General features: G+C 35.8%; 1 protein-coding gene across 6 annotated transcripts in view; it reads left to right on the plus strand.

Moving 5' to 3' along the window:
• The window catches only part of PTPRK (protein tyrosine phosphatase receptor type K), a 604,460-nt gene that overhangs the window by 443,400 nt on the left and 137,753 nt on the right, over positions 1–23,307 (plus strand). The window lies entirely within an intron of this gene.

The raw sequence follows: 23,307 nt of genomic DNA on the forward strand, positions 1-23,307 counted from the left end.
ACTATTTTAGCTGAGTGCATATTTGAGTTGGGCCAGGGAGACAGACCCAGGGAAATTGAGGCAGGTTGGAAAACCCTGATTTTGTGTATGAGCACAGAGGATGTGGAGACTGGAGGACTTGCTATAGGAACTGGGACCTCAGTTCTAAATGTCCTCTATAAGTGTGTTTGATGGGAAAACACAGAAAGAAAGGGATGGTGTCCCGTCAGGAACACTGATCCATTTGGGATGGCTAAAGCCCAGAGTGATTGTTGGGTGTGGTGACAGGTACGGCCAGGTAGCCCAACTTGTCCAGAATGCAGAGTGCTTGGTGTACATCCGAGTGTGTTTGGCACTATCCTGAATATGACAGGTAGCAGAGGAATGACATGATGGGATTATGTTTTAGTAATACCACAGTATTTTCATTTAATGTTTTTCAATCATAAATTAAGACACATATGAACAGACAGGTGATTACACAAGACGTTAAGACCATAATCCTTATGTATGTGGCACAGCTTGACAGTTCACTACCTCTTTCACAGCCTCATCACCTCCATGCGCCTATTTTCTTTCTCCCACCATATCTGGCCTCAGTTTGCATAGCCCCCATGGGTTGCTCTATTGTCTGCCTGTAATACTCCCCAACAACTCTGATTAATCAACTCTTTCTTCCTTCAAGGGGCAATTAGCATGGTCCTTCTTCAGGGGAGCCTTTCTTGATGCTTATTTTCCATCAGAGCTCCCTGTTGTATGTTGTCATAGCTTCCTGCACTTTTCCTTTACAACATCAATCACAATTTTCATCAAACAATACATGATATACATGATACCAGTGAATTATGTGTGTCCATGTGTATGTATATTTTTGTGTGTGTGTGTGTGCATATAGTATTAAGAATTGTATGTATACCCATGTGTATTTATGCATATATGTGTGTGTTTGTATATGGGTGTTTATGTGGAGGATTATGACTCCTCTGCTTCTGGAGCTACTTTTGAACTAAACCCAATTTTGTCTAGAGGAGAATTTTACCATGCACACCCACACATATATACACACAATATCAGGAATGCCATACACACAGTAACACTACATATATGTGTGTACATATATACATTTACACATACACATTATGTAGTTTTCTGTTCTGCGTGTGTATATGTGCGTGTGTATCTCATCCAGGTGCTTGCACAGCCACTTCATTCCTATCATTTGGGTCAAATTTATCTTTTCAGAGAGACCTTCCTTCATCCAACATGGTCTTCTTTCCCTTTCCAAGTTACCTGCTATTACATCACTCAGTTTCCTTTTCTTCCAGGGACTTTCTGCCTGGAATTATCTCATTCGTTTATTTTGTTAGTTGTTAATTTTCTGCCCCTCCCTACTCTCCTCCTACATCTATTTCTGTCCCCGGAATGCTCACTCCAGACCAGGAATCTTGTCTCTACTCTTCACTGCAGCATCCCTTGTGTTTAAACAACACCTGACAGATTATACTTGCTAATTAAATAGTGGTTGTGTAACTAAATATTTCTTTCCTCAATGGACTGTGCTATCTTGACTTCTATGGCCTTTCTCTGTATCTGACATATAATAGAATTCAATAGTTTTTCTTAAGGGAACAGTGAAATAAATGTAGGACAGAAATAATCTATAATCCCATCACTCCAATAGCTCTAGTAGCACTTTGGTGAAATTCAGTTTCTCTCTCCTGTCTGTATGTGCGTAAGTATATTATACCTAGGTTTAGTTAATTGGAACTGTACCATAGATATGTTTTTTGTCTGTTTTTGTATCACTGTTATACTGAGGGTAGTTTTCTGTGTAATTAGAAACAAAGGGAAGGCAGATAGTACTGGAAAAAAGGAGATTAGTTAGAAGGCTGTTTCATTGGTGTGAGACCTGGAAGTCATGAGGAAGGGATGAATTTCAGTGTATCAAACAGTAAGATTTAGGGTTTGATTTCATAGAACTATTATGTCCAAGAGTGACTTTCAGGTTTGAGCAAATGAATCAGTGACTATAGAAGAAGGAACCAGTTTGAGAAAAAAGATGGGAGATGATGAGTTCATTTGCTAACATGAGTCTCAGTTGCCTGTAAGAAAACAAACTGCATTTCCCCATGAATTAAGGCTATTCTAATTGACCACTGAAGTGAACACAGAATATGTCCTCTGAACTTGATGTGCTAAAAACTATATCTGGCATCCATGTAAAAAAGGCTTCCTGAATTATTAAGGGAGATTATGACTCCTCTTCCCCTAGAGATATTTTTAAGTACACAGAAGCATTTGTATGTTGTGTTTTGAAAATGATCTTGTCATGACAAGGCATTGCCAGCCCAGAGAACTTGTCAAGAACTCTCCCAGACTTCCAAACCTGTGATACATTTAATTTTATGTTGACTCCGTCTTACCTTTGCTAAGCCAATAAAAATTAATTCCAACTTACTCAAGTATGTTCTCTCCATGATAAATTAAGTTTCAGGATCTCACGTTGACTTAAAAAGTACTAATTCTTCAGTACCTTTATTTTGTTTTAGTGTGCTTTCATCCAAGAAAGTTATAATGTGCACTTCAACCAACTGCACCTTCTGCATTAGCCTTGACTGCAGTTAATGTGACATTTTTTTTTTCCATTCTCTGTATTAATTTTCTCATCTTTCATCAGTGTAATCCAAACTCAGGGCAGAAAGCAAGGGTTTGGTGTCATTGAAAATAAATTACAAATTTAAGAACAGTATATTAAAACATTTGAGTATTAAGTGAAAGCCCATTTCTAAAAGTAATTGCTTTGCTAAGCCAATCTGTAACTGCCAGCTGGCTGGTTCATCAAGACATACTTCCCCACTCATCCTCAAAGATGGAGAGTGAAAGTAGTGACATGAATTTAACATTTGAAAAGCAGATTTATTAAAGCTCTAACACCAAAATTAAAACTTTCACAAGCCTCCATTTTCAGGATTTTAACATGAATCTCCTCCTCTAGGAATCTTTTACCATCACCTTCCCCTCAATTTTCTCAGGTAAAATTGAGCATTCATTCATTGTAAGTCATTTGTGGATCACCTGTTGTATGTTAGCAACTATGTTATATTCTGAGAATATGAAAATGAAGAGAAATAAAGAGGTTTTCACACTCCTGCAGTAGAGAGAGGCAGCAAGCTGATCACTTTAAAAGTGTAAGTTCAGTAATATCAGTATCCCAAAGCATCGGAAAGCCATCTAACTGAGCAAAGAGATGTGGGATCAGGGAAGGCTTCCTGCACCTGCACTAAGTGATATTAAGGGTTGACAAGGAGAAGATAGCCTGAAGAGATTGTTGGGAGAGGAAAGGGTTACTGGGGAGAGAAGGACATTATATCAGAGAAAACGCCAAGAACAGCATTACAGGGGTAAGAAAACGTGGATGTGGAGAATTACAGGTTGTTTGGTACACCAGAAATATGAAAAGTGTTTGGTACACCAGAAATATGAAAAGGTAAGAATCTGGCAGTGGTAACAAACACAGTGAAGAGGGAAGCAGAGCCTGCAGGGATAATTGAGGGTATTAGATGCTGTACTAAGGAATTTGGACCTTTATCCAGTAGGTTGATGTTATTCACAACTTCGTTGTGTATAGATGACATGAGAATTTAATACAACTTGGAAAGCACAGTTTATAGGGAAATTTTTAAGCAAATTCAAACTACATTTACATTTAAAATGATAGCATTTATTTCATATCAGAAAGAATGTTATTCATTGCAATTTTCATGTTATTTGTATGCAGATGTTAGATGAACATTTTGAGGCACATTTTAAGTTCTATAACCAATCTGTAGTTTTTCTTATTCCTTGTTTCCTCTAACTTAGTAAATACTAAATCATAACTGCAGGTCAATGGGAATGATCTCCAGCAAGTGTTTGTTGACTCAGGCAGATAGTTCTGAATCGTTGGAGCTAATGTGGAACCAGAAATTACTGGAAACTAATTTTGACAAGCTGTCGGAATCGAAGTTAGCCAGCATATCTTACTCAGAACTTGGAGGGTTAAATGTTTTAACTTAGGACATAACAACAAAAGGGTTTTAATATACTCTTCCATTGCATTCAGGACTAGGAACTATTTTCTCGTGGTTTGTTGCAGCATTGGATGTTTTTTTTTTTTTTAAATACACCTATCAGTAGGATGCCAACTACTTTCTCTAAGAATATAGAAAACCATTATGTGTTGAATAAGAGTCAAATTTGCAGCAATGTTTCCTCGATACTGCTGTTTAGTCATTTTAAGAAATCTTTCTGATCCTCAAAATTAAATAGGATGGTATTTTGGCCCTGAAGAGATAGGTTTAGATTATTTAATAAATTGAACATATTGCTGAAATCAGGCTATTAGGACATGCCACCTGAAATCACTGAAATGCTCTTTAATAGCATGATCATTTTCAGAAAGAAATGTGTTTATGCCATCCTTCATTTTGAACACCCTTGAGAACTTTTATTTCCCCTTGGATAGCATAGTTCAGTATGGTGAGGCAGTCTTGCATTCACTGTCCATTTCTTCACTCGACACACTGAAAATTCAAGGTGATTATATTCACAATATTGTTTCCTTCATCACTGAGTCTAGATCAGGTGATACTATGTTTACTTCTTGACTGTTCCCAATGAATGTGTGTTATCATTCAAGTATTGTCTAATTCTCTTCTCCAAGTGCCAACTTTCCCCTCTGCATACATAATTATGGGCCAGTCTATTGTATCCACTGCTTCTTCCCTGCATGTGTAGTCCTGGTTTTCTGGGATGGCTTATGCCAATGTTCATTGCATACTTTCCCTCAAGTTTATTCCCTATGTCCATCAAGAGCATATCCTCTGCACATGAGTGGTTTGTTCAGCCATTAAATGAAATGTCTACTTCTACTTCCAAGAGACAGGAAGTGCTCCTCCACATTGTATACTCCTCCAAGTGGACTTGATATGCAGAGGCTGACAGTGTTTGTTAATAAAGGCATCTTGTCAATAGCTTTTCCCGATATTACTGTGTGTGTAACATTTATCATTTATTTTCTCAGTGGCTTTACAAGCCTCTCCAGAATCTTGTGAATTTACTTGCTTTTGCTTCTAGGGAAGTCATTTTGACGTCTGCGCTTTTGGTCCCTTCTCATCTTTGTTGACAATTGTTATCTATTTCTTGATGGGAAGCTTTATTTTGTTCTTGTTCTGTAGGAACTTGTTGGGTTTACTACAGAGGTTGCAGAGTTTGTTTTGAAAATGCTAGAAAAGTGTCAATGGATTCAAGCCACTATTTGATATTTTATTATAGACAGTACACTGAGATCTAAGGATGAATGGGTTTCCAATTTAAGAAAGTCCAAGTGTCAGTTACTCATGTTGCGTTTCCTTTTTTTTCCCTTTCTAGCACATAGAGATTCACAGATGTTTAGACGTTGGACTCCTCTTCACTCTGTATTAAGGACCTTTGTTTATCATATTTTTAATATTCTTTTGTTAGAGAAGTTGTAGGTTTACAGAAAATTCATGCAGAAAATACAGATTTCTCATATACCCATCCCCCATCATCAACATCTTGCATTATTGTGGATCATTTGTTACAGTTGATGAAGGAATGTTATTGTAATTGTACTATTAACTATAGTCTATCGTTTACATTATGGTGGTGATGGTAGCACAGCATTGTGAACGCAATTAACAGCCCTACATTAAATGTTCATCACATTTTTTATGCCTCAGTGAACCAATTCTGAGACTTGGATACATTTTTATAGTTGCCATATAGCAACAAGACTAATAATTTAAAAAACATACTTAACATATGTAATAATAGCACATACAGCTTGAAAATAAGTTGGATGAGACAACTGCACCAACGTAGTCTTTATTGCAGGTATGTTTCATTAATAATGTAACAACTTAAACTGTAAGTGGGTTACTTTGAAAATCATAATTGATCTTACATTTCAAACTTCTGAAACATAGGAAAGAGGGCAAGACAAGAAGGATGGAACTCATTTACAATGCTGATGTGACTATTCATTTGCATTTAGCTACTCTTTGTTATTCAGTTATTATCACAACATGATAAAGTAAGTGTCATTACTGGCACATAGTAGGTTTTAAAAAATTTTTAATGTTCTGGTAAGTTTCAGTCTTTTTCCGTGGAAAACTTTTTACATATCATTGCCTATATTTTCCAGATTTCTTAATATACACTGAGCATTGTTTTCACATCAGACAAAAATGGATATGAATTCTGGCTCAGCCATCATTGAACTACTCAATCCTTCTGAGTTTAAGTTTCTTCTTCTTTAAATCAGGGAGCAATCTGCCTTTTATTGTTGTTATGGTCATAAATGAACTAATATACTTAAAACTTTCTCCATAGCACATAGTACATATTTAATACTTACTAGATACTTCCCCCTTTTTTCTACATTAGGTAATCACATTAAACTTTTAAATTTTGTTTTGCTCCCTTTGTTATTTTATTGCATTTTTAACAACAGTGTTTCCTTGTTTAAGCTCATGTTTATTCATTAAAATGACTAAATTATCATCATATGGAGGAAGCAATAAATTTAGTACAATTTCTACACGGTCAATACTTGCACAATCAGGTTTAGAATTTGCTTAGGAGTAACTAATTAAGAGTGAAGCACATTTTTTACTATTCATGGTTTTGGTTAGATCTTTACATGGCCTGGTGGCATAATGAAGCAGTTGAGATTAATTTTCAAATCCATGTCAACTTAAAAAAAAATCACAATGATGAGACATTTGATAAATTAAAAGAAACGTGATTGTGTCTAAGAGAAAACAAATCAAAACCACAAGATATCCCTTCACACCTATTAGGAAGGTTATTATTAAAAAGTCAGGAAATAACAAATGTTGGTGAAGATGTGGAGAAATAGAAACCCTCATGCATTCTTGGTGGAAATGTAAAATGGTGTCACTATTGTGGAAAACAGTTTGGTATTTCCTTGGAAAGTTAAACAGAGAATTACCATACGACCCAGCAATTCCACTTCTAGGGATATACCCAAAAGAATTGAAAACAGGGACTCAGACAGATATTTGTATACTACTGTTCATAGCAGCATTATGCTCTGTAGCCAAAAAATGGAAGTAACCCAAGTATCCATCAGCAGACGAAAGGGTAAACAAAATGTGGTATATCCATGCCATGGTATATTAGCCATAAAAAAGAATGAAGTTCTGATACATGCTATAACAAGGATAAACATTGAAGACAGGTTGAGTGAAGTGAGCCAGACACAAAAGGACAAATATTATATGAATTCAATGTATATGAAATATCTAGAATAAGCAAATTCGTCAAGAAAGAAAGTGGATTACCAGGTTATTAGGAGCTGGGAGAGAGGAATAAGGGGCTATTGCTAAATGCAATCAGTTTGGGTGATGTAGAAGTTTGGATAATGGTTGTTGATGATAGTAACACAATATCTTGAATGTGATTAACATCTCTGAATCGTACATGTGAAAATGGTTAACATGGGAAGTTTTGTGCTTTATGAATGTTACTGCATTAAGAATTGGAAACAGTGAATGAATGAGAGGGAGGGAGAGAGTGAGTGAGAGACAGAGAGGGAGGGAGGGAGGGAGGGAAAACAGAGGCCTCTTGAGACTCAGTCCCTGGCACGTGCCCCTGAAGCAGGCTGCCTTCTTACTCAGCGGGAGGTACCATCTCAATTTTGCGTCTAATGTGAGTCCTTATTCACTGAAGCAGATCCACAGTGAGGGAATCAGCATGTGCATTGGGAAAGCTTTAAAATCCTCATTTTACAAATTGTCACAAGTATTGTGATTTTTCACTGCATTTTTAAAAGAAGGTGATGAAATAGTATGTGTGATTCAATTAAGGCAAAATGATGCACTATTAACACTATTCTTTCTTGTTTCACTTTTTGATAAAATAATAATTCTTTGATTTACAATTATATTGCTCTTTTACCTGAACATAAATAATATTTAAAGACATTGGGTAAATACTACTTATTTCCCCATCACTTGACTTTTTAGGCATAGGGACTTAATACAAACTTATGCTCACTCAAGGGAAAGCCATCAAAAAATGAGATTGTATTCTTAAAAGGAGACATATTTAATGGTTCCATTTATTGAAAATTAATGAAGTTATTCTTTCATTCATTAGCCTTTTTAAATAAGCAACTGCACTGTGACAATATGCTTGGACTCATGACTGATGCAAAGAAATACGACATAATTCCTGTTGTCATAAAATGTACTGTCTTCTTAGGAGAGAGAAGGCATTTTCAAAGTTGACAGATATTCAGATTGGGGAGTAATAGCTTTACCAAGAGAATGACATTAAGAAAGGAGAGTGTTTTTAAAACAAACTAGACCAAAAAACTCAAAAATGTACCAATTTTGCTATTTAGTATAAGAGTAACTGTTCTTCATAGATTAAATAGCCTATAAGATCACAGCTGTGTGGGTACATATAATAAAACCACAATCATGATGATGAGATCAAATACTTATTTTATTAAAATTTTCAATATACGTTGTTTAAGATGTCAGGGAGGTATGGATGACTTTTTTCAAAAATGATTCCCTAAATGGTTACAATAATCAAACCAAAGAGGATATTTTAAAATACTTTAAAAATATGTTTCTGGTATATTTCATTCCGTGATCACCATAGAAATGAGGTAATACTTTACTTTTGAAAAAGTTTTCAAAATTTTGGTGCTCTGAATTCTCAAAGTGTATAAAAGAAAAATGTGGAAGAGATGGAAATACCATACGCCAATTGCTTTTTTAAAGATCCTTCAATTATGCTATACATGTTTTCCTATAAGCATGCAAGCACACAATAAATAGGCAAACTTATTGCTATAATGAAGTGTCAGCAACCTTATATGAATTCATATAATTCACAATTATTTGAATTGTTTAATTTGGTTTACTTAGCAGAAATATTAGTAGGTGTCTGAATATATTCTCCTATATTCAAACACATGTTCATTTTAATTTAAGATCAATCAGCAAATTAACTCCTTGGATTTTTCTTTTAAATTAAATCTGAATTTGAAGAATTCATAGCAAAATACCTTTTCTTAGGTGCTCAGATTGTACTTACCATGATTTTTTTTGTTTTGTTTTGTTTTTTTTAGATTTGCAGAAAACATACTAAAATGTTCCAAGAAAACGTTAGAGAATATTGGAATTTTATGAATTGCTTCAGGTTGATCATAATATTAGAATGTTGGGAATGTCCATATGCAACCATTCAAACAGAAGATAAATAAATTTAAAACCTTTAAACAATTCTCCTTATAGCTTTAGATTCAAAACAAGAATTCTAGAAGTATTAAGTACTAATGTTTAATGATGTATTGAAAACTTCACTTGCAGAGAAAGAGAGAAGTTTGCATTCTTGTATGGAAGTGAGTGGGTAAGCCCCAGGAGTTCAGCTTAGTAGAAAATCTTTGTGTTCAGTGGAAATATCTATTTTTATTTTTTTGGTAAAGTTTTCTATTTGGTAGATTTCTGTGCTGTTCTTATCTCGAGTTAGATATTTTCCTAGTACTTTACGCACATATTATTCAAGGACCTGAAAATGGACAGGTAATCTAGAAACCAAGCTTTTTTTTTTTTTTTTTTTTTTTTTAAATTAATTACCATGACCTTTTGAAAATTATAAATTAATCCTTTTTCTTTCTACATGGGGAGTAGAAGATAAATAAATAACCACAGGTGACAGTTGAGTTTGAAAAAATACAATCTCTTCTTAAACCTTGCAAGGATCTTATTCTCATATGTGATAATGCTACTGGAGCACTAACATAGGGAACTACAATAAAATTAATATATATGTACTGCAATTATACTTTATACAATTAATATATACATATATACCCTAAATTAAAATATATACACTATAATATAACTGTAGTAAAATTAATAGCCATATTTATCCATAAAGTGTGTCAGCTATTTTTCTAAGCATTTTATATTAGTGTCTTATTTTGTCCCTACTCCAAACCTATGAGGTGTAGGAATTATCCTTTTTCCCATTCTGTACACTTAAGTAACAGGCAGCCTGGTTCTGCAGCCCATTCTGTTAACCTACATCATACACATATATGGCCTTTTCTCTGTCTTCCCATCATGGCTTAACTCAGTAACTTAAGATATCTATCACTGTTAAAATACATAGAGACTAGGCATATTCTTGTGAAACTTGTTCTAGGCCACTAATAATCAGGCCAATATCAGTTAAAATCAATGCATAAAGCTACTTGACCTCAGGAATCAGAATATAATTGGCAACAAGTCTGAGTAAAACTGAGCAAAGCCATGAGTGAATTCACAGTAAACAGCGATGACTCGGACTCCAATTAAAGAACTAATTCTTTAGGTCTCCATGCACATGAAAAAGAAGTTCAACGTGCATTTATTGACACTATCTGTTCTACAATATAACCTAAAACAAAATCAGTTGTTTGTGAATTAGATTCAATTTATATAGGACATCTAATTTTAAAGCTGGAATATCAAATAATCTAAGATACCAAAGGTCTGTTCTTCCTACACTTTGAAAATAACATTGATTGATCTCATGGATTTTTTTTTTCTCTCTCTGTCTTGATGAGTTATTTTATGTTCAAAGTCCTTAGATTTCGTATCATTTCCTTTAGGGTAAAATTATTTAAAGTCTATTTATTCACTGCTTTCTTGCTCTTTGCTTAGCATTGACGAAGAAATAAGTGAAGTAGTAAATATGTTCCTTGCCCTGGAGAAACTTCCTATTTGAGAAAAATTTTTAAGCAATGTTTTTAAGATCAAAACATAATAATAATAAAAGGCAGTCAGAATGAATATGATTAAATAGCTTCATTTTCGCAATAGATAAAATGTTTTAAGGACTTCAAATTTCAAACTTTAAATATATACTTCCTTTTGTCAGAAATTTCCTACCTTAATTTTTCAAAGCTCTACAGTAACCTTTTCACCCAGCAGTTTGATATTTTTGTTATTCAAGTTGAAATCTTTACTTTGCTTTTTAAGCATTAAAACATGTTGAGTCTTTCTGGGGAATGGGTCTTATCATTTGTTCAGATTCCATTTTATAACTAAATCCAGACATCGGTTTTATTGGGTGGGTTTTGTAATATTAAAATGTAATTTTCATTCAGCAAAAAATTGTAGCCAGGAACTTACCGACTGAAGAAGTTACAAAGATCCATTAATTCATATATTCATTCATGCAATCATTCATCAACCCCAAGATATATTGATCAATTATTATGTACATTTTAGTATAGAGAGCATAATCAAGATAAGTAAAATGTAAATGCAATTAAATGGTGCTAGGGAGAAAAATGAAGTAATAAAGGGACGTCGGATTTTATAAGATGGTCAATGACATCTTCACTGAGAAGGTGACATTTGAATAAAACATGTTGGAGGTGAGGGGATGAGAGAAATGGATATGTGGGTAAAGAACATTCTCAGTAGAGAGGAGAGCAAGTGCTTGCCCGAGGCAAGAACACGCCTGGTATATTTGAGGAACAGGAAGGAGGCCAATGTGGTTGAGTCAAGGATCAAGGCCCAGAGGAGATGAGATTAAAGAGGGAGTGGGGCAGAGAGTGCAGGGCTTAAAAACCTATTGTGAGGACTGTCACTGTTACTCAGAGTGAGGTGACAGTCCCTGGAAGGTTTTCCAGGATCCCTCTAACAGTGTGGAAAAGGGCAATAAAAGGTAGCAGGCGTTCATTCCAGTTTACTTTGGAGGCATTTTCACTAATTCCAGCCCTAGTTGGTGGTGGCTAAGATCAAAGAAAGCAATGGTGGAAGTGGTGATAAGTGATTAGATTTTAAACATGCATTGCAGATAGATGGGAAAGAATTGACTGAAGAAATGAATGTGAGATGCTAGAGAAAGCAAAGCCTTTGGATGAACACAAGGTTTTTGACCTGGGCAACCTGGGGATAATGGTGTTGTTTTAAGATGGGGAACACTGGAATCACATTGGCTCAGATTTGAAGATTTAAGTTTGAGATGCCCATTAGACAACCAAGCTGAGATACCAGGTAATCGGATATACGAGTGTGGAGCTCAGGGGGAGGTTCAACTGGAGGTTAATATCCAAAAGCATTTTCTTTCCCCATGCACCTTTTGCTCAGCCAGGGATGAATGATTATAACAATAGAGAAATACTGGAAGGGAGTGGAGAGTAGTTTTCCTTTCTTATTGGAAAAGATGGTGAGCATCTGCCATGACCCTGTTTCTGAAGGCACTTTATCCCCTCTCCCCTCAAAGTGAAAACACCTACTCATCCTTTGGAAAAGAGCTTGGTTGTTACTTCTGTGATGAAACATGTTATTGTTTCATCAGCAATAGGTAAATTTCATTTGTTCTTTGGTCCAATAGTGCTCTATTGTTGCCACAGTAAAATACAATTTACCTGTTTGTGGACCTGCCCCTTCATGGCATTGTAAATCCTACAATCTTGTACTCATCTTTGGATTCTGAACAATGAGTCTGCCCCATTTGCACTCAGCTGGAAAACATTTGTTAAAGGCAATTGTTCTTTACATTTAAGTGGTTTAGTAGGAACTGATATTGGAATGTCTTCTATGTTTTAAAGGTCTGCTATATATTGCAAACACATTAGTTGCTTAATTATTTTATCGCCTATGTATTGAGCACTATTTCTTCAAGACCTGCTTACATGTATTATTTACCTCTATGCCGGGCATGGTTTCAGATATCAAGGACTTGCATGTTAATATAGGTGACCTGAATGCATAGACACACAAAATGAACACAAGACATTTTGTCTTTGGCTTCAAAGAGGTACAGACAAAAATCTCTGATCATTTATCACTAGGTCAGAGTTCCTGGCTAAGTTTTCATTGGAAAGATAGTATTTTTAACTGGACGTTGAAAGCTTTAAGTAGATATACCTGGAGAAGGTATTCAAAGTAGGTAGAATGAAATCAGCCATGGTACAAGTGTTGAGCAGCTCCACATAAGCTTTGGGTTTTAATGGGTATATTGGTAAGAGTGCAAGGCATTTGCAGAATTTATGAAATAAAGTTAGCACTATTTATTAGGATACCCTTGGCTTGTAGGATGCAGGGTTTTTACTTGATTTGTTCAGCCTAGGAATCCCATGGCAATTTTTTGAATAGACAAGTTATGTAATCAGAGTTGCACTTAGGAAGGTGTTGATTTAGGAAGGTGTTGATTTTAGGAAGGTATTTGTGGTAGCAAGAATTCCCAGTAATTCAGGTGAGAGGAAATTAGGGCCTGGGTTAACAAAATGTACAGAGCCAACCAGGAGATCTTATGAAATGCTGTGGCAAATACATTTGGTTACCAATGAGGGTCTATGTGGGAAACAGGAGCTGATGATGTCTTCAAGTTTTACTCTTGGGACTAAAGTAAGAAGGTTGGAATGAATCTTGTTTTAAAAATACTGCCTTTGAACATCCTTCTTCTACAGGCATTTGGAAATTCAGAACCAGAATCTTAAGGGAAGGGCTGGAATTGGTATTACAGATTTGGGTTTGCAGAGGGTCCATCTTCATACTTTTGCAAATGGAGATCCAGTTTTCCCGGCACCATTTGTTGAAGAAAAAATTTTTTCCCCAATTGAGGGTTGGTTTCTCCCTTGTCAAAAAATCAGTTGGCCATAAATGTGAAGGTTGGTTACCTTCACTGGAGCTCTTTGTTTTTTTATGCCGTTTTAATCCACTGCCTAGTGTCTCTTCTTTTCGATCTGAAGAACCTGCTTGTAGGATAAGTTTAGTGGTGATGAACTCCCACAGCTTTTCTTTATCTGTGAATGCCTTAATCCCACCCTCATTTTGAAAGTAATTCTCTCCAGATATAAAATTCCTGATCAGCAATTGTTTGCTCTCAAGACTTTCAGGATTGTAACCCACTGCCTTCTTGCCTTCATGATTTCTGACGGGATATCAGCAGTTAATCTAATTGGAACTCCCTTGTACATAACACATTGCTTTTCTCTTGCAATTTTCAGAATTTGTCCTTTACAATCAACAGTTTGATGAATATGTTGCATGGCATCTTTTTCTCTTCACACTTATCCTGTTTGGTGTTCTCTAGGGTTCTTGGATGTGCATATTCACATCTTTTGCTAACTTGGGGGATTTTCTGCCATTATTTTCTTTGAATATTCCTTCTTCCCTTTTCTCTCTTTCTTGTCTCTTGGGATACCCATAATGCATATATTGGTATACTAGATGCTGTCCAAGAGATTTTTTAGTCTATATTAGCTTTTCTATAATTCTTCTTTCTACTCCTCAGCCTTCTTTCTACTTGCCTTCGAATGTACTGATTCTGTCTACAGGTCCAGTCTGCCGTTGAAACCCTTCTGGAAAATTTTCATTTCAGTTATTGTATTCTTTGACTCTGGTAGTTTTGTTCAGTTCCCTTTTAAAATTTCTATCTTTTTATTGAGATTGTCATATTGTTCATTCATTATTTTCCTGCTAGCCTTTAATTCTTTATGATAAAGAATTAAGAAACCTTTAATTCTTTCTCTGTATTTTCCTTCATCTCTCTGAGGATATTGAAGATCATTTTTTAAAAAATTCTTTTTCCAGTATGCTCACCAGTCTGGTCTTCGTCACCAATATTTTCTGGATTTTCATCTTCTTCTTTTGGGTGGGCATCATTTCCTGTTTCTTTGTTTGTCTTGTAAATATTTTGTTGCACCCTGAACATTTTACTATTTTAAGATGTTATCTCTGGGATTTGATCCCTATATGTCTGTTTCTTGAATTTATAACCAGGTGGTGATATGACAGATTTTCTTAAGTGTCAGTACTCCTACCAGGAAAGTTTGTCCAACGCAAACGCAAAATGTGGTGATCTCCCTGTCTTTTCTTGGCCTGTGTCTTGTCCTGGGTTTGTGCTTGCTGGTGTTCTCAGGAGTCTCCCTGTTTACAGACTTTTGAATCCTCCTTCTATTTCCCATGAGACAGTTCTTCCTCTCCTGGGTGTTCCACGGATGGACTTAATGCACGTAAGCCTTTGTCCCAGGCCTCAGCTGTTTCTTATGGTGCTTTTGTTATCTGAAGCTGCTTTTGCCTGGAATGTAAATTCTGGGAGGAGTCATGCTGGAGAGGAGTTTCCCAAGTCAGTCTAGGAATCCACAGTGGAGTGAGGCTGGCTTCAAACTATCCCCGAGAGGGGAGGAGGGAGAAGCCAGGAAGGTCACCAGGAGTTAATTCCATATTCCCCAAAAGTGAGCTTTCTTGACCTGCCCAGCAAATGCAGCCCTTCACCCCTCCTCTGAAGCTCTGAAGTTTCCTCAGCCACGTTTGTCTGGTGAGAAATGCAGCAATGGCTGTCCCCAAGAGCCCTGCCCCCAGCAATCCGAAGTAGCTAATTAAACGCCATGATCAATTACTGGCCTGCACCACCCCACTCATCCAAGCTCTTCTCTCCCCTGCATCTTGGAGAAGTGGAGTTTCATGTCCTTTTCTGACACCAGCAAGCTTTGCCACATGCTGGACCATGCTGTGGCCTGCACGAGAGTGGGGATGGGTGCTGATAACCACCGCGAGATGAGAGGAATTTGCTGTTTTTTATCATAATTTACTGGCCTCTTCCTTCCGTTCTCCCCTGGGTGCTCTACACAGTTCTGCTGGACCCCTGGTTTTGAAATAGTTGATTCAGACCCTTCCTATCTGTTTACTAGTTGTTCTGGTGGTGGGACTGATTCCTGGAGCTTCCTACCCCTCTGTCTTCCCACAATCCTCCCTCATTATTCTTATCTGTTTCAATTACCTAATTTACAAATGAGCTGAGGCAATGAATCCTTACAAGTCACCTGGTATTAATTATAGTCTCTGGAAGGTTTCTTTGTGGTTTTGTAATTCTTTTTGTCACATTTTTCACTGTGTTTACTCTCTCAGCTTGATGTTTGTTGACATGCTGATTCATGTTTTTATGCACCAGATAGTTGTTTGTTTTTTTTTTTTATCCAGAGGAATACTCATAAAGAGGTCACACCTAATAATCACGCTGGCATTTCTCATGTGGGTAGGCCATATATCTCCTTTTAATTTAATCTCTAAAAAATGCACAGGGATTTCTGTAGCTAAGCTGTACAAATCAATAAAATTTATAATCAAGGCTCTCTAATCTCTAAACCTAATATAAAACTTCACAACTATTGATTACATGTGAAGGATCTGCAAGCTGTTAATCATGCATGAAAGCAGAGAATAAATGGTGGCTTCAGAAAAGGAAATGGACAAATAATTCTGCACCCTGCAGTCCTTATCTGCCTTTCCTGTTCCTCTGAAGCAGGTATATTACTAGGTGCTTGCATTTTATAAAGTTAAAAGATGTGTTAGGGCTTATCAGTAGCCAAGATCACTTTGAAACTTGTAGACCTTAGTTTATTTCTGTTGTAATTCATACATGTTCTCTTCATTCTCCAAATACATGATTAAAAAAAAAGAATTAGCCTAATTAGTAAGTTTCTAGGAAAAGTAAATAAGGAGCTAAATTTATGAATTAAACTCATAATCTTTGAAGAAGCAAAATGAGTGGTATAGATACTTGGAATACGATTATAATGTAGTTCTTTGTTTTTGTTTTGTTTTGTTTTGTTTTGCGGGGGTGGGGGGTGATAGGCAGATTCATATCATAAGAAAGCCTCACTTAAAATGGGCCCTGTTACCATTTCATTAATGAATATACTTTATGATATATTTTCTGATTTTTGAATCAACTGGATCACTCATTCAAGAGCTGTAAGATGTTTACAAGGGTGTTATGTAGTTGAGGGGAACATGTATGTAGATAGTTGTTACATAGTTTAGGAGACCATTTCTGCATCTATGCAGTGCTGGAGGAATTTGGATAAAAATTTACATATAAATGTATTTTCTCTACAGACTTATACACTCAGAAGTCAAGAAATTTAGACTATATCACAGATTTGTTTTTATAAAACCTACAAAGTCATATTGATATACATAAAAATATTTTAAGTATAGTGTTTATGTATAAATGACATACTCATTATGGCTCATTCTAAACTCTTGACATGTTTTATCACTCAGAGAATTATTATTAATTCTGCGGTTAATATACTGGACTCTGTGGAAGCATAGTAAAGAAATGAACCTGCCTTTAAAGAGAATACAAGAAATGAAGACAGAAACATAGTCTTGAAAATCACTTTAAAAACCATATATCATCCTATCATAGTGACTGGCACATGTCAAGCACTTAATATTCCTTTTGTTAAAAAAAAAAGTACTAAATAAGCCTGTAGTGATTCAGAACAATCCATTAATAGGGAAATAAAATTCTTAAAGTACTGATCTATGGAGAGATCAGTGGCACAATCTTCACACCAAAGAAGAGATTAGGAAAAGAGACCTTATCTAAATGCTGCCCAATAGGGAACCACGGAATCTCAGTGGAGTACTGCAGGAATGCATGGCTTACATTTCTGGGATGGTTGGCTAGGAGCCATGGTGATCTTGGCTGGCTCACAGTTCTGCTGGTGGATTGGCTCCTACCTGGCTGACCCAGGCTGACCTCAGCTTAGACAGCTAGGGCAACTCAGCTCTGCTCCATATGTATCTTACTCTTACATGATGTAAGAGTAAACAGCAACATACAGGGCTTTTTTGTGATAGAGGCTGAGACTAGCACACTGTCACTTTCAACCTGTGAGGAAATAGAACCCATCTTTTTGGTGTGAGGATTTGCAAAGTCACATGGCAAACAGTGTGGATACAAGAAGGGGAGGTAGAATTGGGTCATTAACTACCACAGAAGGGAATTTGGGTCTTAAATTTTATTTTTATTAGCTCTTATGCTTAAAGCATACATACCAAAAGTCTGTGTTTTATTGTTCAGAAAATAAAATTTCCCGAGCCACTGTGCTTGAATGCAAAATGTTTACCTCATTTTTGGACTGAAGTGTAGGTAGGCAACCTAAGAAGTAGGTAATTTAGTTTCTTTTTAGGGATGAAGAGGGTATGGAAATTCCTTGTAGAGTTCTGTCATTGTATACAACCCCTCTAAATTCATCTTATTTTTTACATTGCACATAATGAATCCATGTTTTCCATTTTAGTTTTTCTTTGTTTTAACATTATATACAAATCACTCTACCATTTTGGGTGTTTGATTTATGATTTTACTTAAAATAATTAGAATAAGCAAACTCACAGATTCAGAATCTAGATACAGGTTATCAGGGGACAGGGCAGGGGGTAGGGAATGGAGAGTTAATGCTTGTGAAGTGTTTCTATTTGCGTTGATCGTAAAGTTTTGCTAATGTATAGTGCTGATGGTAACACAACACTGCGAACGTAATTAACAGCACTGAATTATATATTTCAATGTGGGTAAAAGGAATTTCAGGTTGTATATATTTTACTAGAATAAAAACTTTTTAAAACATAGGACTGTACAACACAGTGAACCCTATTGTAAACATTGGACTATATAATAAATAATACAGTTATTAAAATGTTCTGTCATCATTTGTAACACATGTACCACACTAATGTAAGGTATTAATAATAGGGTGGTATGTGGTAACTCTTATATTTTATGCCTGATTCTTCTATAAACCTAAAACTTCTCTAAAAAATGTGAAAAATACTGCTTATTTGTACAGCAGAAATAGATTACTCTCTTATATTCTTCTGTAAATTAAGAAGGTGCCTTTCCTTTTTCCTTTTTTTTTTTTTTTTAGTTCCAGTTGTTTTATTGTGGATTCCATAGAATTTTTTTTTTTAATTTTATTTTGAAATAAAGTCAAACTTACAGGAACAGTTGCAAAAACAATACAAAACCCATTCACAGAACTCCAGCGTACCCCAACCCCCCTCCCCCAATACCCCGATCCACCAACTTTAACATCCTGTCACACCACCATTTCTTTCTTTCCCTCCTTCCCTCTCTCCCTATCTATCATCCATCATCTATTGCTCTGTCTTCTGGACATATGAGAGCAAGCTGCACACATCCTTGAACAAACAATATAATTTCACATATACATTTCCCATGAACAAGAGCATCTTTGTCTCTTTTCTTTTTTTTCCATGTCACTTCAGTAGTATTGTTCTCTAAAAATCAAATGATTTCCTTGGCATTATTTTAAGAGAGTCCAGATGTTATTTTCTTAGAACTCTGATGAACTTGAGTCTGTCTCTTGAATGCTGAGAGGATGACGTGTTTGAGTTGAATTTTCCAATGTGCGTTGTATGGTTCTGATGGCACTGGGTGAGCCATGTGCTCCCTGTCATTCCACATGCCTCAGTCTAAGCGGGTCACATCAGCAGCTCAGCCAAAACACCAGCCAAAAGAGCTGACAATTGTCTTATGATTATGCCTCATGTTACAGTACTCATCAAGTCATCTCTCCAACTTACCATTAACTCAATTTGACCCGTGGGAGCCAAGATGAAATCTTTTTGGCAAAACTAATGATGTTATAACATTGGAAAGATGTGGAGTATAAAACCTTGGTTATCATCAGTCCTTACCATGAGGAAAAGAATAAAAATAGAAAACATCTAAAGGGAAAAGTAAAAGATGTTTTACAGAGGACCTTAAAGCTTTATTTCCTCCTCGAAGGTGTGACATGATTTGCTTTATTTTCTTTAACTCACCTTTGTTCAGAAATTGCATCTGAATTCTTTCTCTTTCACTCAGATAGAAAGGGGGGGGGGAGTCAGAAAATTCACTTTCCTTCTGTTTGTTTAGATAAATGGAATGGAAATTGTGCTTTGCAGTCAGCTTCTAGGATTTCTGATGAAAAGACTGCCAGGAGCTCGGATATTCTGTCATGCTTCAGTGTTCTTAGTTTGTGTACCTCTTTGACAACATCTTGCTTTTCTCCTTGGCATGAGCTTTGGGACAGCTTCTATTTTTCCCTGACTGACAGCTGGATAATATGTTTTATCATTAAAAACTTATTCTTGGGAAATGTGATCCCTGCCCTTGATTCTCTTGTCGCTGCCAAAGCTTTTGTTTTCACAACTCTATCAGAATTACTAGAGATTATCGCAACCAAAGGACAATGGCTATTGACCTGTCATGTCACATGTGTTCTTTAGCAAGTAACCCCCAAAATTTCAATTACCTTATATCTGTTATCTAGACCACTTATCAAATCATCTTGCTGTTGAGACATGACTCAAAGTCAAGAGGTTCTGTCTGTTCATGTTATTAAGTAGTTCTTCATTTTATCCTATCAGTTTAGGTTAACTATTTGACACATAAATTATTACAACCAAAAATATCTCATTTGAGTTATTGAGAATTTAAGTGAGAGCAGTGATGTGTTACTTCTTTATTTGCCTACTAATTATATATAATATTGGCCATAGGTTTTGGTGTGTGACATTTCTGCCATTCATTTTTTTATCATTTTGATTTAATATAGCCTTTCTTACTGTAACAGCTACGAAATAGGAGGGTGATAAAAGGGAAAATGGAATACCAAAAGTTAATAAACCTTGCTGATCCACATTGGCGGGCAAGATAAAGAAAACCACCCAATACTGACATTACTCTTGCATGTGCTTTTTTTAAAAATTCAATTTTATTGAGATATATTCACAAACCAGTCACCCACAGAGTACAGTTGTTCACAGTGCCATTATATAGTTGTGCATTCATCACCACAATCAATTTTTGAACACTTTCATTACCACACAAAAAAGAATAAGAATAAAAATTAAGGTAAAAAAGAAAAACATTCCTACTCCCATCTCTCCCTATTATTCATTTGCTTTTTGTCCTCATTTTTCTACTCATCTGTCCATACACTGGATAAAGGAAGTAGGAGCCATAAGGTTTTCATAATCACACAGCTATGGAGTCGTCTTCAAGAATAAAAGCTACTGGGTTGCAGTTCAACAGTTTCAGCTATTTTCAGCTATTTCCTTCAGGCTATTCCAATACACTAAAAAACTAAAAAGGGTCATCTTTGCATATGCTTTTTAACAATTTAATAGGTAAGTGGTTTCCTAGAATTTATTGTATTTGAATGAATGGAAGAGAGCTTTATGCCAATTTGTTTGCACAAATGTCCATAGGGCACTTAATAAGAAGAGTAGAATGGTAAAAGGACTGGGTTTTGTTCTAGTTCTAGTTCTTTCACCTGCTTCTTAATATTATCTGCTCCCTCCTCTCCCCCCCCCCCCCCCTGTTCTCCAAGTTTATGAAGACACTTGGGACCTTAAGCTTAATTCTTCTGCTGGTTTTCGTTAATGTTTATTTCATAGATTTCACCCAGTTTCAACCCCCTGATTGATTAGGGGAGAGGGTTGGAGCCATATGAGTACTCAGTATATATTTCAAAATGAAGAAGAAAGCTCTGAGACAGTTTGACTTCATGGTTTTTCTTGTACCATCTTGAGCTGTTTCTGACACACCGATTTCCATCCTTGGAAGTTACCTCGATGGTCTCGTTTCTCTATGCTATATTCCTATATGAATCAGAATTACTGTAGAAAATACAGAATTCATATGATGGATTCTACCACTTCATTTACACATTCACTGTTTTCAACTAAATTCTTACTAGTTTTCATTGAGCAATCCTATTGCTCCATGATTTTGTGTGTGTGTGTGTGTGTGTGTGTGTGTGTGTGTGAATTTTCCCCTGTAGCAAGATGGTTTCAATATCTATAAGAATATGTACACAGGCCAAATTTGGTACAAATCGAGGTCACCAAATCTTAAAACTACCATGGAAGCAGATTTGGCAATAGACAGAAATTAGGGGAAAATTTAATAGAAGGAAGCATAAAAGCTGAGCTGGAATCAGAATCAGAATCTAGTTATTAGGAAATTTATGAGATTAGGCCAAGAACATTTAGGGAATGTATTTAATTGGCAACATTTGGATGACAGCCTCTGTTTTGGGAGGAATTTCCTTTGAAGATGTGTGTGCTCATTTCCACCAGTGTCAAAAGCATTTTGAATAAAAATTCTGGCACTGACTTTCTATAGAATTCACCCATTTGCTACTGCAAACAATTTTTTTCTCTTTCTCCAAGCCCTCCCTTCATTCTCATGACCTAATCTCTTTACTGTTACTAAAAATAAACTTGTTGCTAATGTTAAGGAATCTTACTTTCTCATTCTGAATGCCTTTAGAACAAAATATTACTGAACATAAACATGCTCCTGAGTTGTATCTGCTTTGCTAATTAGCAGGCAACAATATTAACATCATCTGGGAATTTCCAGGGTGATCTTCACTATATCTGCCTGTCCAGTTAGTAGGCAGTGGCACTAAAGTTTTTTTAGTCTAACCAGTGGAGCTAAAAGTACCACCAACTCACTCTTGTACCTGGTGGGGAAATTGTTAGCATAGAGCTAGATATATAAAGAGAGATTTTTACAAATTTTTGGAAAGCCACTTTTTTTCTCCTGACCTACTAATAGTGCTTAAGGTAACGCATGAAGCAAATGTGGTCAAATAAGCAGACTGGCTACTGTGGACAGATGGGCCGGCAACATTTAAAACGTAAGCATTACATTGGACTGAAGGTTCATTTGCATGGATGTATGTGTATATATATATATGTTATTTTGAGGTTTTATATTAAATGACCACTAGTGTATGTTTCAGATCATGCATTAAATACATCAAACTGAAATCCCAATTTACACTTGCCATTTGTGTACCATACTGATAATTTTTATAGATCTGAGATTTTAATCTAAAAAATGAAAATTTATAAAAAAACACCCATGTTGGGCATCTTTTGTCTTATTTATTTATTTATTTATTTATTTATTTATTTATTTATTTTCTTGTTGACAAGTGCATTGACTCTCCTTAATGCATTAAGGGAAATAGCAGCAAGACAGGGCTTGGGTCTTGACTTTGTTAAATCAATGTATTAAGGTCAAGCTATGTATTGGTTTCTTTGCTGTGTAGACATTGTCATGGCCATGACTTTCATAGAGTAATTATTTTTATTAAGTTAAATGATTAAAGTTAGCCTTGCATGAGGAAAGAATACAGTTAGGAAGCTATGATGGATGGCCTCCAGTCTTTGAAGTGTCTAGTTCTGCCAGCATTTTCCAGTTGAGTGGAAATCCACCTCAGAGTTTGGTTTGGTTGACAGTGAATGGATTGTCAGACCCGAGTATTCCTAGAAAAAGACAGACAAAGATCAGGAAGAAAAGATGACACTGTGAATATCCATGTGTTCTTGTAATGTTTCTCAGATTTTGTTTTGCTCTGACGAACATCATTACTGAAATAAATGTTAATTAATATCTGTGTCATTT

Source organism: Choloepus didactylus, chromosome 7 (assembly GCF_015220235.1).
Source record: "Choloepus didactylus isolate mChoDid1 chromosome 7, mChoDid1.pri, whole genome shotgun sequence".
In the NCBI taxonomy this organism is placed as follows: domain Eukaryota; kingdom Metazoa; phylum Chordata; class Mammalia; order Pilosa; family Megalonychidae; genus Choloepus; species Choloepus didactylus.